We start from the raw sequence: 16,675 nt of genomic DNA on the forward strand, positions 1-16,675 counted from the left end.
TATTATGCTAATATTAATCCACACCATATTAAGCAGGTGATGAAGCAGGTGATAGATAGAAACGCTCGAAGTGTCTGCAGTACGTATAAAACTGCTCCACATAAAAAAACAAAAAAGTGCTGAAAGAGCGCAACTTTAATCTGCCACGGTCTATCTTTAGGGTTTCGTTTAAATAAAATAGCCCGGTCTTGCTTTCGTTTTAAACTTCAGGAAACACTTTTACATCCCGGCGACATCACCTGAATCAAGGCAATGCATGTGGAATAGTTTTCTGTTTCTTCGAGACAATTATTAGTCTTCTCTGTAAGACTAACTGACCGCTTTATGTGCTTTCGGACATCTCTATCTCTGTTTTTTTTCTTGAACTATCAGTAAACTCTACCGTATTGGATATTCTATAATTTCGGCTGTGTTCCGGTGCACTAAAATTAAACTCAATATAAAATTTTGCCGTCGGCACACACCTAAATAACAATATGAAACTGAGGTTGTCCATAGTTTGACTAACCTTGCGGAATGGTTTATGTGTCCATCGAGAAGCGAAGACAAGATAGCAATTGAAAGGGCGATACGAACAACGCCCGTAGTGATCTATACAATTGCTGCTACCACTTCCGAGGAAGACAGGTGCGAGGAGGGGCTGCACCCTCTCTTCAAGGCAGGGCGATGGTGCACGCCTATGGTGTGTGTGTGTGTGTGTGTGTGTTTCTGTATGTGTGTGTGCTTGCGTGTGTGTGTGTGTGTGTGTGTTTCTGTATGTGTGTGTGCTTGCGTGTGTGTGTGTGTGTGTGTGTGTGTGTGTGTGTGTGTGTGTGTGTGTGTGTGTGTGTGGATCCGCTAAAATTCAATAACAGTATAAGTGTCTGATTAGAGATACCTCTTTTATCTCACGTACGAAGAGTCACACTGTGATATGCTTGACCGTGCGCTATCAGACCTTGGACCTATGCCTCGCTTTTACCACTAAAACGAAAGTATGACTAGTTAAAATTATCGTAGTTGTCGACTGCGGGGCGCTCTGTTGCGGCTGGTACAAGTATGACAGCCAGTGCACTAATAATCGTGTCACCGAACTGACCTAAAACGCTCGGGGCCGAGATTCCCGGCCAAATCTTACTGAGTACCAAAGCCTTGACAAACAACGCGACACGTGTTGGTAATATTTAATGTAAATGGGCCCAGTAATGGTAGTACCACAACTTAGATTCCTAATTATGTCAGCGCGAGGCAACGAAAATGAAACTTTGTAAGGGGCCAGGGGATTGCGCGAAAATTCTGGCGGTGGGGAAGAGTGTCAACCTCCCCAAACCTCTGGGTATGCCCCTGCTATTGAACCTACAGCAAGTTCACTTGGTGAGTGAAGTTAAATGAAATCGATTTATTTTTAAAATTAAATACTTTCATTAGAAAGATCTCTACAATTGTCTTTGTTAAGATGTTGACTTGTTAAGCTAGCATGTATCATAGTGCGACTTAAACGTCCTAAACAGAGCTTTTTTCCTCGTTATACAAGTCTCTGCGTTACCCTTGAATAGAGGTCGCCTAATTATTGAACACTTTGCATGATCAAACAGCATAACAAGTTAGGAAATCCGCGTCTCCTGCATTGAAATTGCCTTTACGCAAGCTTGCAAGAGCACGCTGAAAAAATCGAACGCCACCGTCGTTTAATTTCTAGTCCAACAAGCACCAGTTGCCACCCCCACGCCCCTGCTCCACCAGATAAACTAAGGGCTGCAGACTGTTTTCTAGAGAAGAGTAACACGACAAGGCTAGCTTACCAAAGCTCTAGGACTGTAGAGCAGATTACAATGCATTCGTAGCTCTGACCACCACTGAGCTCTGATGTATAATGTGTAAGGCGTGAACATCCTGCGTTGCTGCTGGTGACACAAGAATGGTAAGGGAGACCCATGAACAGTTCAACGTGTGACAGCCAAGAAATTACAGTATTGCTACCAAGATAATAGATACCGATTAAAATGGCATCAAATATCTGGTTGCGGCACTGTTATTGTTTGCTGTCCGCCATCTTAATTTGCGCTGTGTTGGTACTTGCACCATTAAAAACTACTCATCATCAGTCTTTCCGCTGTTCAGAGCACAGAGGAAGACGATGCGGAAAAAATTATAGGATACAAACAAACAAACAATAGCGCGTCTACTCCAATCAACCAGACTGGGTGAAACCATACGGAAAGGCTATCATTATCGTCATCATTATTTACAATTATATTTCAGCCAATGTTCTGAAGATACCCCGGACACTTCCTGATTTTTTTATATATATTTCAATTCGTGATATTTCTTCCTCTAGATTTTAGAGGAAGTCAGTGCCGAAGAAGTTGAGGCCACCATGTATAATTTCTTCACTATACTACCCTATGTTTGGTACTTGCCCCGTAGTGGGTGCACGGAACTGCTGTCAACTGCCTCCCGAACACTGGAACTGCTTCCCGAAGGTTGCAGTGTTCATTGATTCTGGTCGGCGGGATAGGCTTTTTTATTTCGGACCGAGGGGGCACACCGCTTTTCAGCAAGTGTGACCATCGATACTGTACCTCATCACTTGAAGCGCAGTCGTGTGAAACACGGTGAGCTGATTTATTAAGCGACACACTTACTGAGGAGCAATGCAAGCGTGCAAAGTAGTTTCTGCGAGCAACGCAGCAAGGGAATTTTGTAATGATCTTGAAGCTTTCATGTATCAGTTTTTGTTGATGGAGAGATCAAGTTGAAAGGGCAGAAACAATTTTTAAAGACGCAAGCGCGACGTGAGTCCAATTATTAACTGCGAAATCACTCGAACTACGCACAAGGAGGTTGGTTGCGACTTCATATAGTATGTCATTTGTTTTTCTCATCTTATTTTTTAAAATAGAAAGCGTGTAGTGCTAGTTAGACAATTATCACTTTATGCCACACGTCTATTGAACATAAATATGGTATGTTTGACGCCTTCTTTTGTAATTACGTGATCAATTTTTGTGGACTATTTTCGTTCTGGGTGCAGCAGCCGATGAGTTTGCTGTAGCGGCAATCTCGTAGGTCACAGGTGTGACCTGACGAAGGACTTGGTAGAGCCCAGTGTATCGTGATAGTAGTTTCTCACAGAGGCCGACACGTCGAGATGGGAGCCACAGGAGAACAAGAGATCCCGCAGAAAACACGGCATCCCTAGGTCGACAGTCGTAAAGGGACTTTTGTGATGTCTGCGACGACGATAACCGAGCGCGGGCTACCACGCGTGCCGTGGGAGCACGGGTGATCGCATCCTGAACGTACGAAGTGGACAATGGTTGCCCTGACTAAAGCAGTATGTCGAAGGGCAGTAAGAAATGACGTCAGAAGAGTAGATAAAATGGGGAGTAGACTGCTGTTTCATGACGCGACGAGTTAAAGCCGAAGGTGACGAACAGCAGAGCTATGTCCCAATCAGTGTGGTTGGTGGATACGTAAATGGAAATCATATCTGTCAATGTGTGGTTTAGGCTCTCTGTAAGGCCGTCGGGTGTGATAAATGCTGTCTTCTCCCGGTCATGGTCGTCGACCGAATTTTGCCAGTAGCCGGATTGAAGGTCAATGGGGGAGAAATAGTTAGCGCCGTTGAGGCAGTCGAGCGCATTATTAATTTGGGGTTGAGGATAAACGTCCTTCTTGGTGATTCGATTCAGGTGGCGATAGTCGACGCAAAAGCACCAGGTATTGTCCTTCATTTTAACTAAGACCACAGGAGATGCCCAAGGACTCAATGAAGGCTCAATGATGTCTTTTCTAAGCATTTTCTTGACCTCCGCCTGTATAACTTGGCGCTCAGCATGTGACATGCAATAAGGGTGTTTGTGGAGTGAATTGGCGTCACTGGTTTCTATGAGGTAGGTCACGGCACTTGTACGGCCCAGGAGACGGTTGTAGACGTCAAAGATATCCAGGTAAGAAAATAAAACACCCCGGAGCGCTGCAAACTGGGAAGGTAAGAGGTCGCTGGATATCACTTTGTCGAGGAACGCCTTATACTGCGAAGTGGTGACAGGTTTCGCCACCGTCTTGGTGCCAGGGGTAAAAGAACAAATCGAAAATTCATCAAGAGTGGAAAAGATCGGCTAAAGTGATGCCTTAAGGAAGAACTTGGGTCGGTGTAGAGAAGTTCAGAGTCGGAAGTAGCGTCGTGTTGTTAGCAACAACCACTGAAGTATGTGGCAGTGCGATGTGGTGCGTAGGGGTCAAATCAATTAGGGGAGCCACCAGATAGTCTCAATCAGGAACGGATGGAAAGGGCGACACAGGAATGTACATAGCAGCCTGCGGCGGTAGCCGCAAAGACTCCACGGATCGTAGCCGAGTGCGACTTGGAGTAAAATTGGTGCACAAAGGCTATTCAAGCCATAAGATATCTGTAGAACAATCGATGTGGGTGGAGTGGGCGGTTAAGAAATCAATTTCAAGAATGAAGTCGTGTGGGCAAGCATCAAGGACTGCAAAGAAAACGGATGTGTTGTGGCCGGCAACAGTAACGCGGGCAGTGCACATGCCAAGCACCGATGTTGATTTGATTGATTTGTGGGGTTTAACGTCCCAAAACCAAGCACCGATGTTCGGCTTCCATTGGCCACTCGAACAATAGAGAACATAGCAGGTGCGAGAACATTTTTTCAGGCGAGATCGAAGTGTTGAACTCATAACAGATACTTGTGCACCAATGTCAATTAGAGCAGTAAAAGCGTGGCCATCAAGGAACACTCGATGTAAATTGCGTTTTGAATTTGTAGCCGGTGGAGGGTTTTCGTTCCGGAGCTGCACTCCGGAACCAGACCAGGAGCTGCACTCGTCAGTTTTCCGGGGGATCACCAGAATAAGGCGGTGATGGAGAGCGGTGGCGTTGAGCCGACCCTGAGGTGACAGCCGACCCTGAGGTGACGGCTGACCCTGAGGTGACAGCGAGCGGCTAGACCAGTTTCTTTGGGCGATGACGTCGGCGTAGGATGATTCGGAGCGTAGAGATGAACGGCGAGGTGAAGGGTCCTGAAGATGGTCATCTGGAAAAGAAGGTTGTGAATAATGTCCACGGTCTTGACGATGTTCGACATTAGGAAAGCGTGGCCGAAAATACTACCTGTTTCGGCAATGGCGGCAGATGTGCCCAACTTGAGAGCAAGAAAAGCAGATGGGTCGATCATCGTGCGTGCGCCCCTCAGATAGATTCCGGTAGCGTGGTGGAAACCGAGAAGTCGAAGCTGCCGCAGCGACAAGTGGAGTAGAGTGGTGGTCAGCGTTCTCAACGGGAGTGCTCATGGGCTGTGGCATGATCCTGGCGGGCTGGGGAACCTGGACGCCCAGGTTAGTAAACTCCTGACGTACGACGGCTACAATAAGCGAGACTGTTACCCAGTTGTCTTGCGCAGGGGGCTTTAAGAAGCGGGTGCCATGGCCTCCAGCTCCTGGCAAACAATCTTTGTGACCTTGGCAGGAGGCGCAAGTTAACGGGGCGCTGCAGAATCCTCACAAGACGAAGTCGCAGCGGTGTTTGGTAGTCTCGTGAAGTGGTGGGTCATTCGCCTGCTTTTAGCTTGTTCAAATCGTCGGCAGTCAAACATTATCGAGTCGACAGTGGAACAGTTCTTACACATTAGTATGTTGATAGCATCATCAGCAATGCCTTTCAACACGTTGCTGATCTTGTCCGCCTTGGACATGTTTTTGTCAGTCTTCCGGCACAGTGCAGTACGTCTTGGATGTACGTGACGTACGGCTCCGTCGATGATTGAACACACGACGCGAGTTCCTGTCTGGCTGACATCTGACGAGCAATTGACTGACCGAACAAGTCGCGAAGCTTTTGCTTGCATGTGTCCCAGCTGGTTAATTCTTCTTCATGCATCTCGTACCAGGCGCGTGCTGTACCCCGTAGGTAGAATAGAATATTTGACAGCATAAGCGTCTCGTCCCACATGTAGTGCTTGCTGATGCGCTCGAATAATGCGAGCAATTCTTCAATGTCCATGCTGTCCGTCCCGGAAAACGTCCCAGGGTCAAGAAGATGGGAAGGGGAAATTAGTGGTGATGGAGCCAGCGTGAATGGTGAGGCCTGAGTGCTGGTTTGAGGCATCGTGGTTGGACAAAGCTGGCGTCCACTGCGGAGTTCCGGAGCTGGGTTGTGTGAGGACCCTGCACCTTCCACCAATAGATGTTACGGGGAAGATTTATTCACCGACAGCAGGTCTTGCTAACGGCCTAAATAGCGCACAGTCATGCAGGCCAACGGGAAAAACTCGAGAGACGAACCAACAACAACCACGTTGTCGTCTTACTCCTTTCGGGTGCCATTTCAGCTGTGCCGAAGCGACAGTTCCTTATACGTATCAATATATATAAATATATATATATATATATATATATATATATATATATATATATATATATTGTAGCGAAGCCTCCGAACCCTGAAATGGGTCGAACTCTTGAGTACCTTCTAGTGGGGCTACCCAACAAGGACGCCGTTCACGCTATATATATATATATATATATATATATATATTGTAGCGAAGCCTCCGAACCCTGAAATGGGTCGAACTCTTGAGTACCTTCTAGTGGGGCTACCCAACAAGGACGCCGTTCACGCTGAGAGCCCGTGCTTGGCTGTGACTGTCGCCATTGTATATTCTCGCTCGTTGCCGGCTAATAAACGCCTTAACATTTTGGTGGAGAGTGCTGCGAACCCTGTCTATGCCTTTGGAGCTACGATCACGTACCCTGCCATCTACTATGTACCACGACGCTTCTCAGCAAACGCCTCCTCCAATGCCACCCCCTTGTCCCGGTGTCCCCAGAATCCGCGATCCACCCATCTTCACTGGCGCTGAAGGCACTGACGTGAAGGACTGGCTCGCCATTTACGAGCGCGTGAGCGTCCCCAACAAATGGGACGAGGACGGCAAGCTGACCAGCTTGGTGTTTTACCTTGCCGGTGTCGCCAGTTTGTGGTACAACAACCACGCATCCGATTTTGCCACCTGGTCCGATTTCAAGACCGCAATCGTCAAAGTCTTCGGCCGCCCACCTGTTCGCAAGCTGCAAGCCGAGCAGCGCTTGCGTGAGCGTGCTCAGGAGGCTGGTGAGTCATTCACCAGCTATATTGAAGATGTCCTGGACCTATGTAACAAATCCAATCACACCATGTCCGAGTCTGACAAGATCCGAAACATCATGAAAGGCATTGACGATGATGCCTTCACGATGCTGCTCGCCCAAAACCCCGGCACGGTGGCTGAGGTCATCACACTGTGCCAGAGCTACGAGGAGCTCCGCCGGCAGCGTTCGATGATCCGACGCTCCCCACCACGAGCTGCAACGCTTGCTGGCTTGGAGGCCAGTTGTGACCAAGTGGCGTTGATGGCAGACCTGAAGTCCTTTATCCGTGAGGAAATCGCGCGTCAGTTCTCGCTCCTGCCCTTTGCCCACCAACCTGCTGTTCAACAATTGGCTACTACCCTTCTCCCTCCCATCCGCCGAGCGATTGAACAGGAAATAGTGGAGGTAATGCCTGCTTACCACCCCCAACAGCCTCCGGCTCCTGCGTCCCTGAGTTACGCGATAGTGGTCGCCAGGCCGCCCCAAGTCGTTCAAGCACCCGCCCCTCTGACCTACGCTGAAGCTGCTGCATGACCTCCGTCCTTTGCAGCGGGTATGCCCGCTACGTATGTTGACGTAACCCCTCAGCCTCAGCTTCAGTCCACCATGCAGCCACCAATCCGTCCATCGGCCCTTACGACATGGGTGAGACCTACCCCGGTGAACAGATGACGCACACGCGACAACTAGCCCATCTGCTTTGCCTGTGGTTACGCCGGTCACGTAGCCCGTTATTGCCATCGCCTACAGCCGGCTCCGATTTCTTCACCTGTTTTTGGCCAACTCACCCGTCCTTATCACGAAGAACTGCCGTCTATGTCACCTCGGTCTCGCCCAGGTCCATCTCGAAGATCGCCGTCTCCACGACGTCGTTCCCTGTCCCCCATGCGGCCAAGTGCGGCTGCTCATAAGTGGGAAAACTATTCGTCGCAGTCCCCGAGGCAAGGACTGCGACGCTATCGCAATGTGAAAGCCCTAAGAGCAGCCCTTCGAATGTCATTGACGTGCTTGTGGACGGTGTTTGTGCATCGGCTCTTATTGACGCTGGAGCTGCCGTATCAGTTATGGACGAAAAACTCTGCCGCTTACTTCGAAAAGTGACGACGCCACTTTGTGGGTTATCCCTCCGTACTGCAAGTTTGCACCGCATTCATCCTACAGCAGGGTGCACAGCTCGCGTTGTCATCCAGGATGTCCTGTATGTCGCCCAGTTCATTATCATTCAGGCATGCTTTCATGACGTCATCCTGGGATGGGACTTTCTCTCCCGCCATGACGCCGTCATCCATTGTGCCGCCGCCGAAATTGAGCTCTCACCCTTCTCGCATTTGACGCCAGAAGACAGTCCCCCGACACTGAGCAAGATTCTAACGAAAGACGATACAACAGTGCCTCCAAACTCGACGACGGCTGTGTCTGTCTACTGCGCTGGTCTCTCCGACACCATTGGACTTGTTTCGCCATCTGACCGCGCTTGCAGCAGGAAAGGGTTGCTAGTACCTTTCGCGACCGTGCAGGTCAACCAGGGCAACACTGCTATTTTTGTAACCAACCCGTCCCTGTACGCTGTTACCTTGCTTCGAGGGGAATGTCTCGGCAGAGTGGAACCAGTCGACGACGCACAAGTCCTGGACGTACCCGATGACACGCGCGGTCCAAGGTCGTGTACCATCAATGCTGTTTCCACTTCTGATTCGTCATCTGCTGATGTATTTGGCCCCTCCATCGCTGACAACCTTACGGCCGTACAGCGTTCCCAACTTCTGGACCTGTTGCAAGAATATCGTTCTTCTTTCGATGTCGGGCGAAGTTCTCTCGGTCGCACGTCCGCTGTTTCGCATCGCATCGAGACTGGTGCCCATCCACCTTTACGGCAACGTCCATATCGCGTGTCGCCTGCTGAACGTCGAGTAATTAATGATCAGGTTGATGATATGCTCCGACGCGACGTTATTCGGCCCTCGGACAGTCCATGGGAGTCTCCTGTTGTTCTTGTTGCGAAGAAAGACGGTTCTGTGCGGTTCTGTGTGGACTACAGACGACTCAATAAGATTACTCGCAAGGATGTTTATCCACTGCCACGCATTGATGACGCGATTGACAGCCTTCATGGAGCCGATTTTTTTCTTCTCTCGATCTGCGCTCGGGGTTCTGGCAAGTACCCATGGCTGACGACGCTCGACCAAAGACCGCCTTCGTCACGCCAGACGGCTTGTACGAGTTCAACGTCATGCCGTTTGGTCTATGTAATGCACATGCGACCTTTGAGCGCATGATGGACACCGTTCTGCGCAACTTGAAATGGTACACCTGCTTGTGTTACCTCGACGATGTCATTGTCTTTGCTCCGGATTTCTCCACGCATCTCCAACGTCTGAAAGAAGTTCTCGCACGTGTGAGCAATGCCGGCTTGCAACTAAATCTAAAAAAGTGCCGCTTTGCAGATCGGCAACTCACCATACTGGGGTACGTCGTGTCCAAAGACGGCATTCTTCCTGATCCTGCCAAGCTTCAGGCCGTGGCCGAATTCCCCAAACCTGCATCTGTCAAAAAACTGCGTAGTTTCGTGGGCCTGTGCTCAAACTTCCGACGCTTCATACGACATTTCGCCACGATAATATCACCGCTGACGAAGCTCCTTGGAAGCAACGGGCCCTTCAATTCGCGGTCATCCGAGTGTGACGACGCGTTCGCGAAGCTCCGCCATTTGTTGACGTCGCCTCCCATTCTACGCCACTACGACCCTACAGCCCCAACAGAGGTGCACACGGACGCCAGTGGTGTAGGCCTCGACGCTGTCCTGGCGCAGCGAAAACCCGGATTCCCTGAATATGTCGTAGCATATGCAAGCCGTACGCTCACGAGAGCCGAGAAAAACTACACCGTCACGGAGAAAGAGTGCCTGGCGATCGTCTGGGCTCTTACAAAGTTTCGGCCTCATTTGTATGGTCGCCCATTCAATGTCGTCACCAACCATCATGCACTAAGCTGGCTTTCATCATTGAAGGATCCCCCAGGCCGTCTCGCCCGTTGGGCTCTTCGCTTACAAGACTACGACATCCGCGTGCTCTACCGCAACGGACGCCAGCGTGCTGGCGCCGAAGCCCTCTCGCGCTCCCCTCTGCCTGAAGGTGATGTGCTCTGCTCAGTATCCTCGGCTGCTGTTTCTGCCATTGATGTTGACATTATCGCTACCGAACAGCGAAAGGATGATTGGATAGGCCCGCTCATCGACATGCTGTCTGATCCATCCGCAACGCCATCCACGCGTGCCTTGCGTCGTCAAGTTCGCCATTTCGCCATTCGTGACGGCCTCCTACACCGACGCAATTATGACGCCGACGGCCGGCAGTGGTTACTCGTGATACCCCGCAGTCTGTGGTCAGAGATATGTGAATCCTTCCATTCTGATCCGCAATGCGCGCACTCTGGGGTATTGAAAACCTACCATCGCATTCGAAAACGCTACTTCTGGGGCGGGATGTACCGCTATGTGCAGCAGTTCGTTCGCTCTTGCCTAACTTGCCAACGCCGTAAACCGTCAGCCCACATGTCGCACGCTGGTCTGCAACCGTTACCTTGCCCTGACCGTCCCTTTGGGCGCGTAGGTATCAATTTGTATGGACCACTTCCTCTGACGTCGGCTGGTAACCGCTGGGCCATCGTTGCCGTTGACCATTTAACGCGATACGCCGAAACCGCCGCTCTCCCTGCGGCTACTGCGCGCGATGTTGCGTCCTTCCTGCTGCATCAATTTATACTGCGCCACGGACCACCCCAAGAGCTTTTTAGTGATCGAGGCCGTGTCTTCTTGTCGGAAGTCGTCGAAGCCATTCTGACAGAGTGCCATTCTGTCCACCGTAAAACTACTGCTTACCACCCACAGACGAATGGCCTCACCGAACGCTTTAACCGCACCCTCGGTGACATGGTTTCCATGTACGTCGCTGCCAACCACACTAATTGGGATAATATACTGCCCTTCGTCACCTACGCCTACAACACCGCCCCTCAGAGCACGACTGGTTTTTCACCTTTCTACTTGCTGTACGGTAGGCACCCGTCGCACACCATGGACACAATGCTCCCGTACACGCCGGATCCATCTGAGTGTACACCTATTTCCGAGACAGCCAGGCTTGCTGAAGAGTGTCGCGAGCTTGCCAAGACTTACGACGCAAGAGCAAGAGCGGCAGAAGAGTATTCGTGATGGCTCCACCACTTCTGAGCCCACGTTTCTTCCTGGTGCGCTTGTATGGCTCTCGATCCCGACCTCCGCAGCTGGCCTCTCTTCCAAACTACGTCCCAATTACGAAGGCCCCTACCGTGTTATCGAGCGCACCTCACCCGTCAACTATCTGATCGAACCCGTTGAACAATCTTCGGACATGCACCGCCGTGGGCGAGACATCGTCAACGTGGAGCGCCTGAAGGCTTATTATGACCCGCTCATAGAAACAAGCTGTTAGGTCGCCAGGCGGTTCCCTCTTCGACCCCGGGGTAATTGTAGCAAAGCCTCCGAACCCTGAAATGGGTCGAACTCTTGAGTACCTTCGAGTGGGGCTACCCAACAAGGACGCCGCTCGCGCTGAGAGCCCGTGCTTGGCTGTGACTGTCGCCATTGTATATTCTCGCTCGTTGCTGGCTAATAAACGCCTTAACAATATATATATTGTAAGATGGCGCCGAGAACACTCAAGAATCTTCTTTATTGACTCGAGTATGTGCCCCACAACCTAAACTTAACTGGTGATGATGATTATGTACAGATGAAAAGATGGAACGCATAAATAATGCTCACACTTATTTTCCCCGCGCACTTGAGCGGCCGGCCCGGCCGAAACTTAGGCGGGAAAGGTACGGCGCACGAAGGGTTTAAGACGTGAAACGTGGAATATCTCGGAGGCACGGTAACGACGGTCCGAGGAACCCTCGACGGGAGTGAGAAGGTAATTGACCTTGTCAATGATGATTATGTACAGATGAAAAGTTGGGACGCATAAATAATGCTCACAACATATATATATATATATATATATATATATATATATCTATATATATATATATATATATATATATATATATATATATATATATATATACACGTAAGAAAACGTAGGAAAACTTAGTTGCCTACCTGCGTAACCTTTATTACCCTGTCCATCCTTTTTCAACCTTGCTCAGCAAGTCGCACTACATTGTCTGTATCCGTTGATTACGTAGCCGCTCTGTAACGTCTTTCTCATTTTTATTAGTATTTTATAGTTTTTTTCTTTTTTTCTTTGCTTCTAGCGGTCGTACTACTCATTCATGTCATGTGCTTTATCTATTATGCGTTTTATGCTTTATCTTTTATTTGTAAACAACGTGCTAGCCACGTGCTCGCTCATGGAAGCAATATCTTCTTACTCGTAGATTAGGTGCCCTTCATATTGTGTGACTTGCATATATATATATGCCCATATATCGCCTTTCATGCCGGTTTTCATATTTGTATCTTACTGATATGCACATGTATATAGACAGCACTCGCGCCGTAAACTGTATTCTGATGAAGGCCGGACTCACGGCCAAAACGTCAATAAAATCACTTCGTACGTGCGTCTTCTTTCTTATACGAATATATATATATATATACATATATAGATATAGTGGGAGTAATATTTCAATGGGCCAGATAGGCTTCGTGAAGGTATGGGATATGGAACAACGGGAGCGTTGTCAACAAGAATAAATATATTTATTTCCCAACAGTTTCGGGAGGGGTCCTCCCTCCCGAAACTGGGGATGAGTTGAACACATCAGGGGATGAGTTGAACTCATCCCCTGATGAAGGGAGGACCCCTACTAAAACTGTTGAGAAATAAATATAGTTATTCTTGTTGACAACGCTCCCATTGTGCCATATCCCGTATATATATATATATATATACATATAAATATGTATATATATATATATATATATATATATATATATATATATATATATATATATATATATAATTTTTACTGTTATACGGGGTTTCGTCGGGGTTTGCAAACAAGTGCTACTTGTTCGCAAACCCTTACGAGGACCGGCCCATCCGGTTGAAACCAAAACCGGTGGAGATAAAATTAAGGCAGCCGCTAAGTGGTGTCTTTTCTGTTCTCCCTCTCTCTCTCATTGTATCTATATATATTACAAACTGATTTAATGTATCGGAGCTTTATATTTGGTGGAGCTATGTTGGGTACCGCTTCCCTGCGTCATCTTGGAACTTCGTATCCACAGACGCTTCCTTCGCCACCCGTCACCTGCGCTGGAAGTGTTCTCCTGCGAGAGCCTTCAATCTTCAGCGGAACCGAAGAAAACGATGTTAAAGCCTGGCTGTCGATTTTCGAAAGCGTGAGCAATCTTAGCAAGTGCGTTGACGCGGAGAAGATAACGCGGGTATTGTTCAATCTTTTGGGTGTGGCCAGTTTGTGGTTCAGAAACCATGCGGGTGACGTGGGAACGTGGCCACTCTCCGAGACTGCAGTTATAGCATTATTTTATTAACCCGCCGTCAGAAAACTCTGCGCCAAACAGCGCCTGCACTCGCGTGCACAGGACACGAGGGAGACGTTCACCAGTTACATTGAAGACGTTGTGAACCTGTGCAGACGCCTCAGCGCTGACAGGACGTAAACTAACAATGTAAAGCTTGTCATGAAAGGGATCGATGATGATAATTCTCAAAAGCTGCTGGCGAAGAACCCGATCACAATCGGTGACGTTATTAGCTTGTGCCAGAGCTTCGACAAATTACGCAAGCAGCGAGCCCTCGCAAAGCGAGTTCCACGACCAAATGCGGCGCCACTCTCGAGCATCACCAACGTACCCGAAAGCGTGCCGTCTCTGACAAAAATTAAGGCCTTCACTCGCAAAGAATTTGCAAGGCAGCTCTCACTGGTGTCCTTCACTCAAGAGCAGACCTAAACTCAGCAGTTCTTCATTCGTGACGTCATCCAAGAAGAGGTTGCTGAGTTGCTTCCCTCCGCCCGTGAGCAGCTTCTTGTGGCTACCCCACTTATATACGCCGCGGTAGCTTCTATGCCCACCCGAGGAGGACCAGTGTCACTTACCCAGCGTCCTCTGAGCCGTACTCCTCCTCCTCTTCCTATTTCCTGGTCCAACAATGCTCATGTACACCCATGGCGAACGCTCGACAATCGCCCCAAATGCTTCGCCTGTAGAAACCCTGGAAACGTCGCTAGGCACTTCCGCCGCCGCGTTCAGACTTTCGATGACAGCCAACGGGTGCCTTACTTCTAACGGGAATCTGACGCGCCTTATGCTCCCTCCATCGCACCGTAAACTCGCTACCACGCTGATTGTCGCCCTCGATTCAAACATCTCTGCTCACCATCCCCTCGTTGGCGATGCGTTGATGACCACCTACCGACGAGGGAAACTAGACAACGCAGTTCCCGAGGCAAGAACTGCGATATTCCGAGTTTGCCCAAGTCCTCGGTCTTCCTCCAGTAATGTCATTGACGTCTTAGTCAAAAATGTCGCAACAGTTGCTCTTGTCGATACCGTAGTTGCTGAATCAGTAATCGATGCTGAATTTTGTCGCTCACTTCGTAAAATCACGACGCCTCTTTTTGGATTATCGCTTCGAACAGCAAGTCCTCAGCCCCTTCAACCAACCACAGCGTGTACCGTGCGTGTGACCATTAAAGACATTGTGTACACAATACAACTTATTGTGCTTTCATCATGCTCCCAAGACATCATCTTAGGGTGGGACTTTTTTTTCGCGTCGCAACGCCATATTTGACTGTGCTCAGGCGGAGGTTGGATTCTCCTTCCTCGCCGACTTGACCTCCATCGCCCATAAATCTGCCGCTAAGCTTATCGTGAAGGAAGACACCAATGTCCACCCATGCTCTTCGGAATTTGTACAGGTGTCATGCAGTGCCATATATGACGAAATGGCCTTGTTCCTGCCGTCTCGAAACTTTGTTACACCAAGAGCCCTTCCGTTGACTTTTGCTGCTTTTGATTTGGCTGGTCGTTTTGGCGCTATGCCCATTCACAATCTTCTTTCGACATCGCTGTCATTCCTTCGTTGCAAGTGCCTTCGTAATGTCAAACTCATCGACTCGGCACTAATTTTCTCCGTCCCCGATGAGGTATCTTCAACAGCCCCCTGTGAAGTGGGTGTACTTTCCATGTCTGATGAAGCATCTACGGATGTAGTCAGCCTGTTCATCGCCGAAGATTTGACGTATTCGCAGTGGTCGCAGCTCCTTACCATGCTTCAGCACTTCCGCCCTTCAGTCGATCTTGCACAAGCATCACTAGGCCGTGCATTCACAGTTGAACACCACATCTATACTGGCTCTCACTCACCACTGCGGCAACGACAATATCACGTGTCCCCTACAGAACGTCGGATCATTGCGGAAGCGTCATCCAAACTTCGCAGAGCCCACGGGTTTCCCCAGTGGTACTCGTCACAAAGAAAGCCGGGTCCATTCGGTTCTGCGTTGATTTTTAGAGATCGAAAAGATCACGCTGAAGGATGTTACCCAGCACCTCCACCAAATGTAAAGGTGCTTTATTGTACTGGAGCTGTTGGCTCATCGCACACAGGTTCGAGCCCAGTCTGCTGGCTCGTGCCTCTGACGCACGCACAATGCTGCTGCACTTGCGCTAATGTACTTTTTATCGATATATATATATATATATATATATATATATATATATATATATATATATTTGTTAGGGTATGCAAACGCTTTTAAAACGGAGCTTTTATAAGCGTTAACTATCAACAACTATGGTAGCAATTGTGTTAGTCAGGTGTCTGTTGTCTTGTTAGCCTCGGTCAAAAAGACAGACAAACAACTTTATTTTGGTCATAAAAGGTGAGGCAGCGGGCCTCACCCAGTAGTTGACTCGTCTCATGTCGGAAGAGAGAGGCCATACCTCTCCACAGGCTCTCGATCCCTCTGAACTGCCGGAAGCTGGACGTCTTGCTTACCGTCTGTAATCACCATGATTCCAGTGTTCTTCCCTTTGAATGTCCTGTAACACAGTGCACTGGCAGAGCATGTGACTGAGAGAATAATAGTCATCACAATGCTACCAGAGTGAATCAACTTGGGATGAAGCATGCTCAAAAAGCATTTTGTGAGACTTAACCCTGTCTGCAGCTTTTGGGGTGTGCTTGCTTGAGACCTGTGGCTCTTATAATGAAAAAACACAGGTTGTCTCTCTCGAACTGTATATTTGTCATATCGGCCTAGCGCCTCCTGTAGCCTGTCAAATGTAACAGTCGCGCCTACGTGTTAAGTACATAAATTTCGTGCCAATATTTTTTCATTAAATTTGTTAGTGTGGTTGTATGTTTTTCATGTGTCTTTTTTGCGGTACATTATCACTTTCCACTGTGTCCATTATAAAAAAGGGTAACCAGAAATGGTTGACAATAGGCCTTTTCTGGGTTCTAGCAGCACCTACAGTGTAGACTGCTGAAACCGAAACTGGTGGCATTTAACCTTCATAACAATCGGTCAC

Source organism: Rhipicephalus microplus, chromosome 3 (assembly GCF_043290135.1).
Source record: "Rhipicephalus microplus isolate Deutch F79 chromosome 3, USDA_Rmic, whole genome shotgun sequence".
NCBI classification, from domain to species: Eukaryota; Metazoa; Arthropoda; class Arachnida; order Ixodida; family Ixodidae; genus Rhipicephalus; species Rhipicephalus microplus.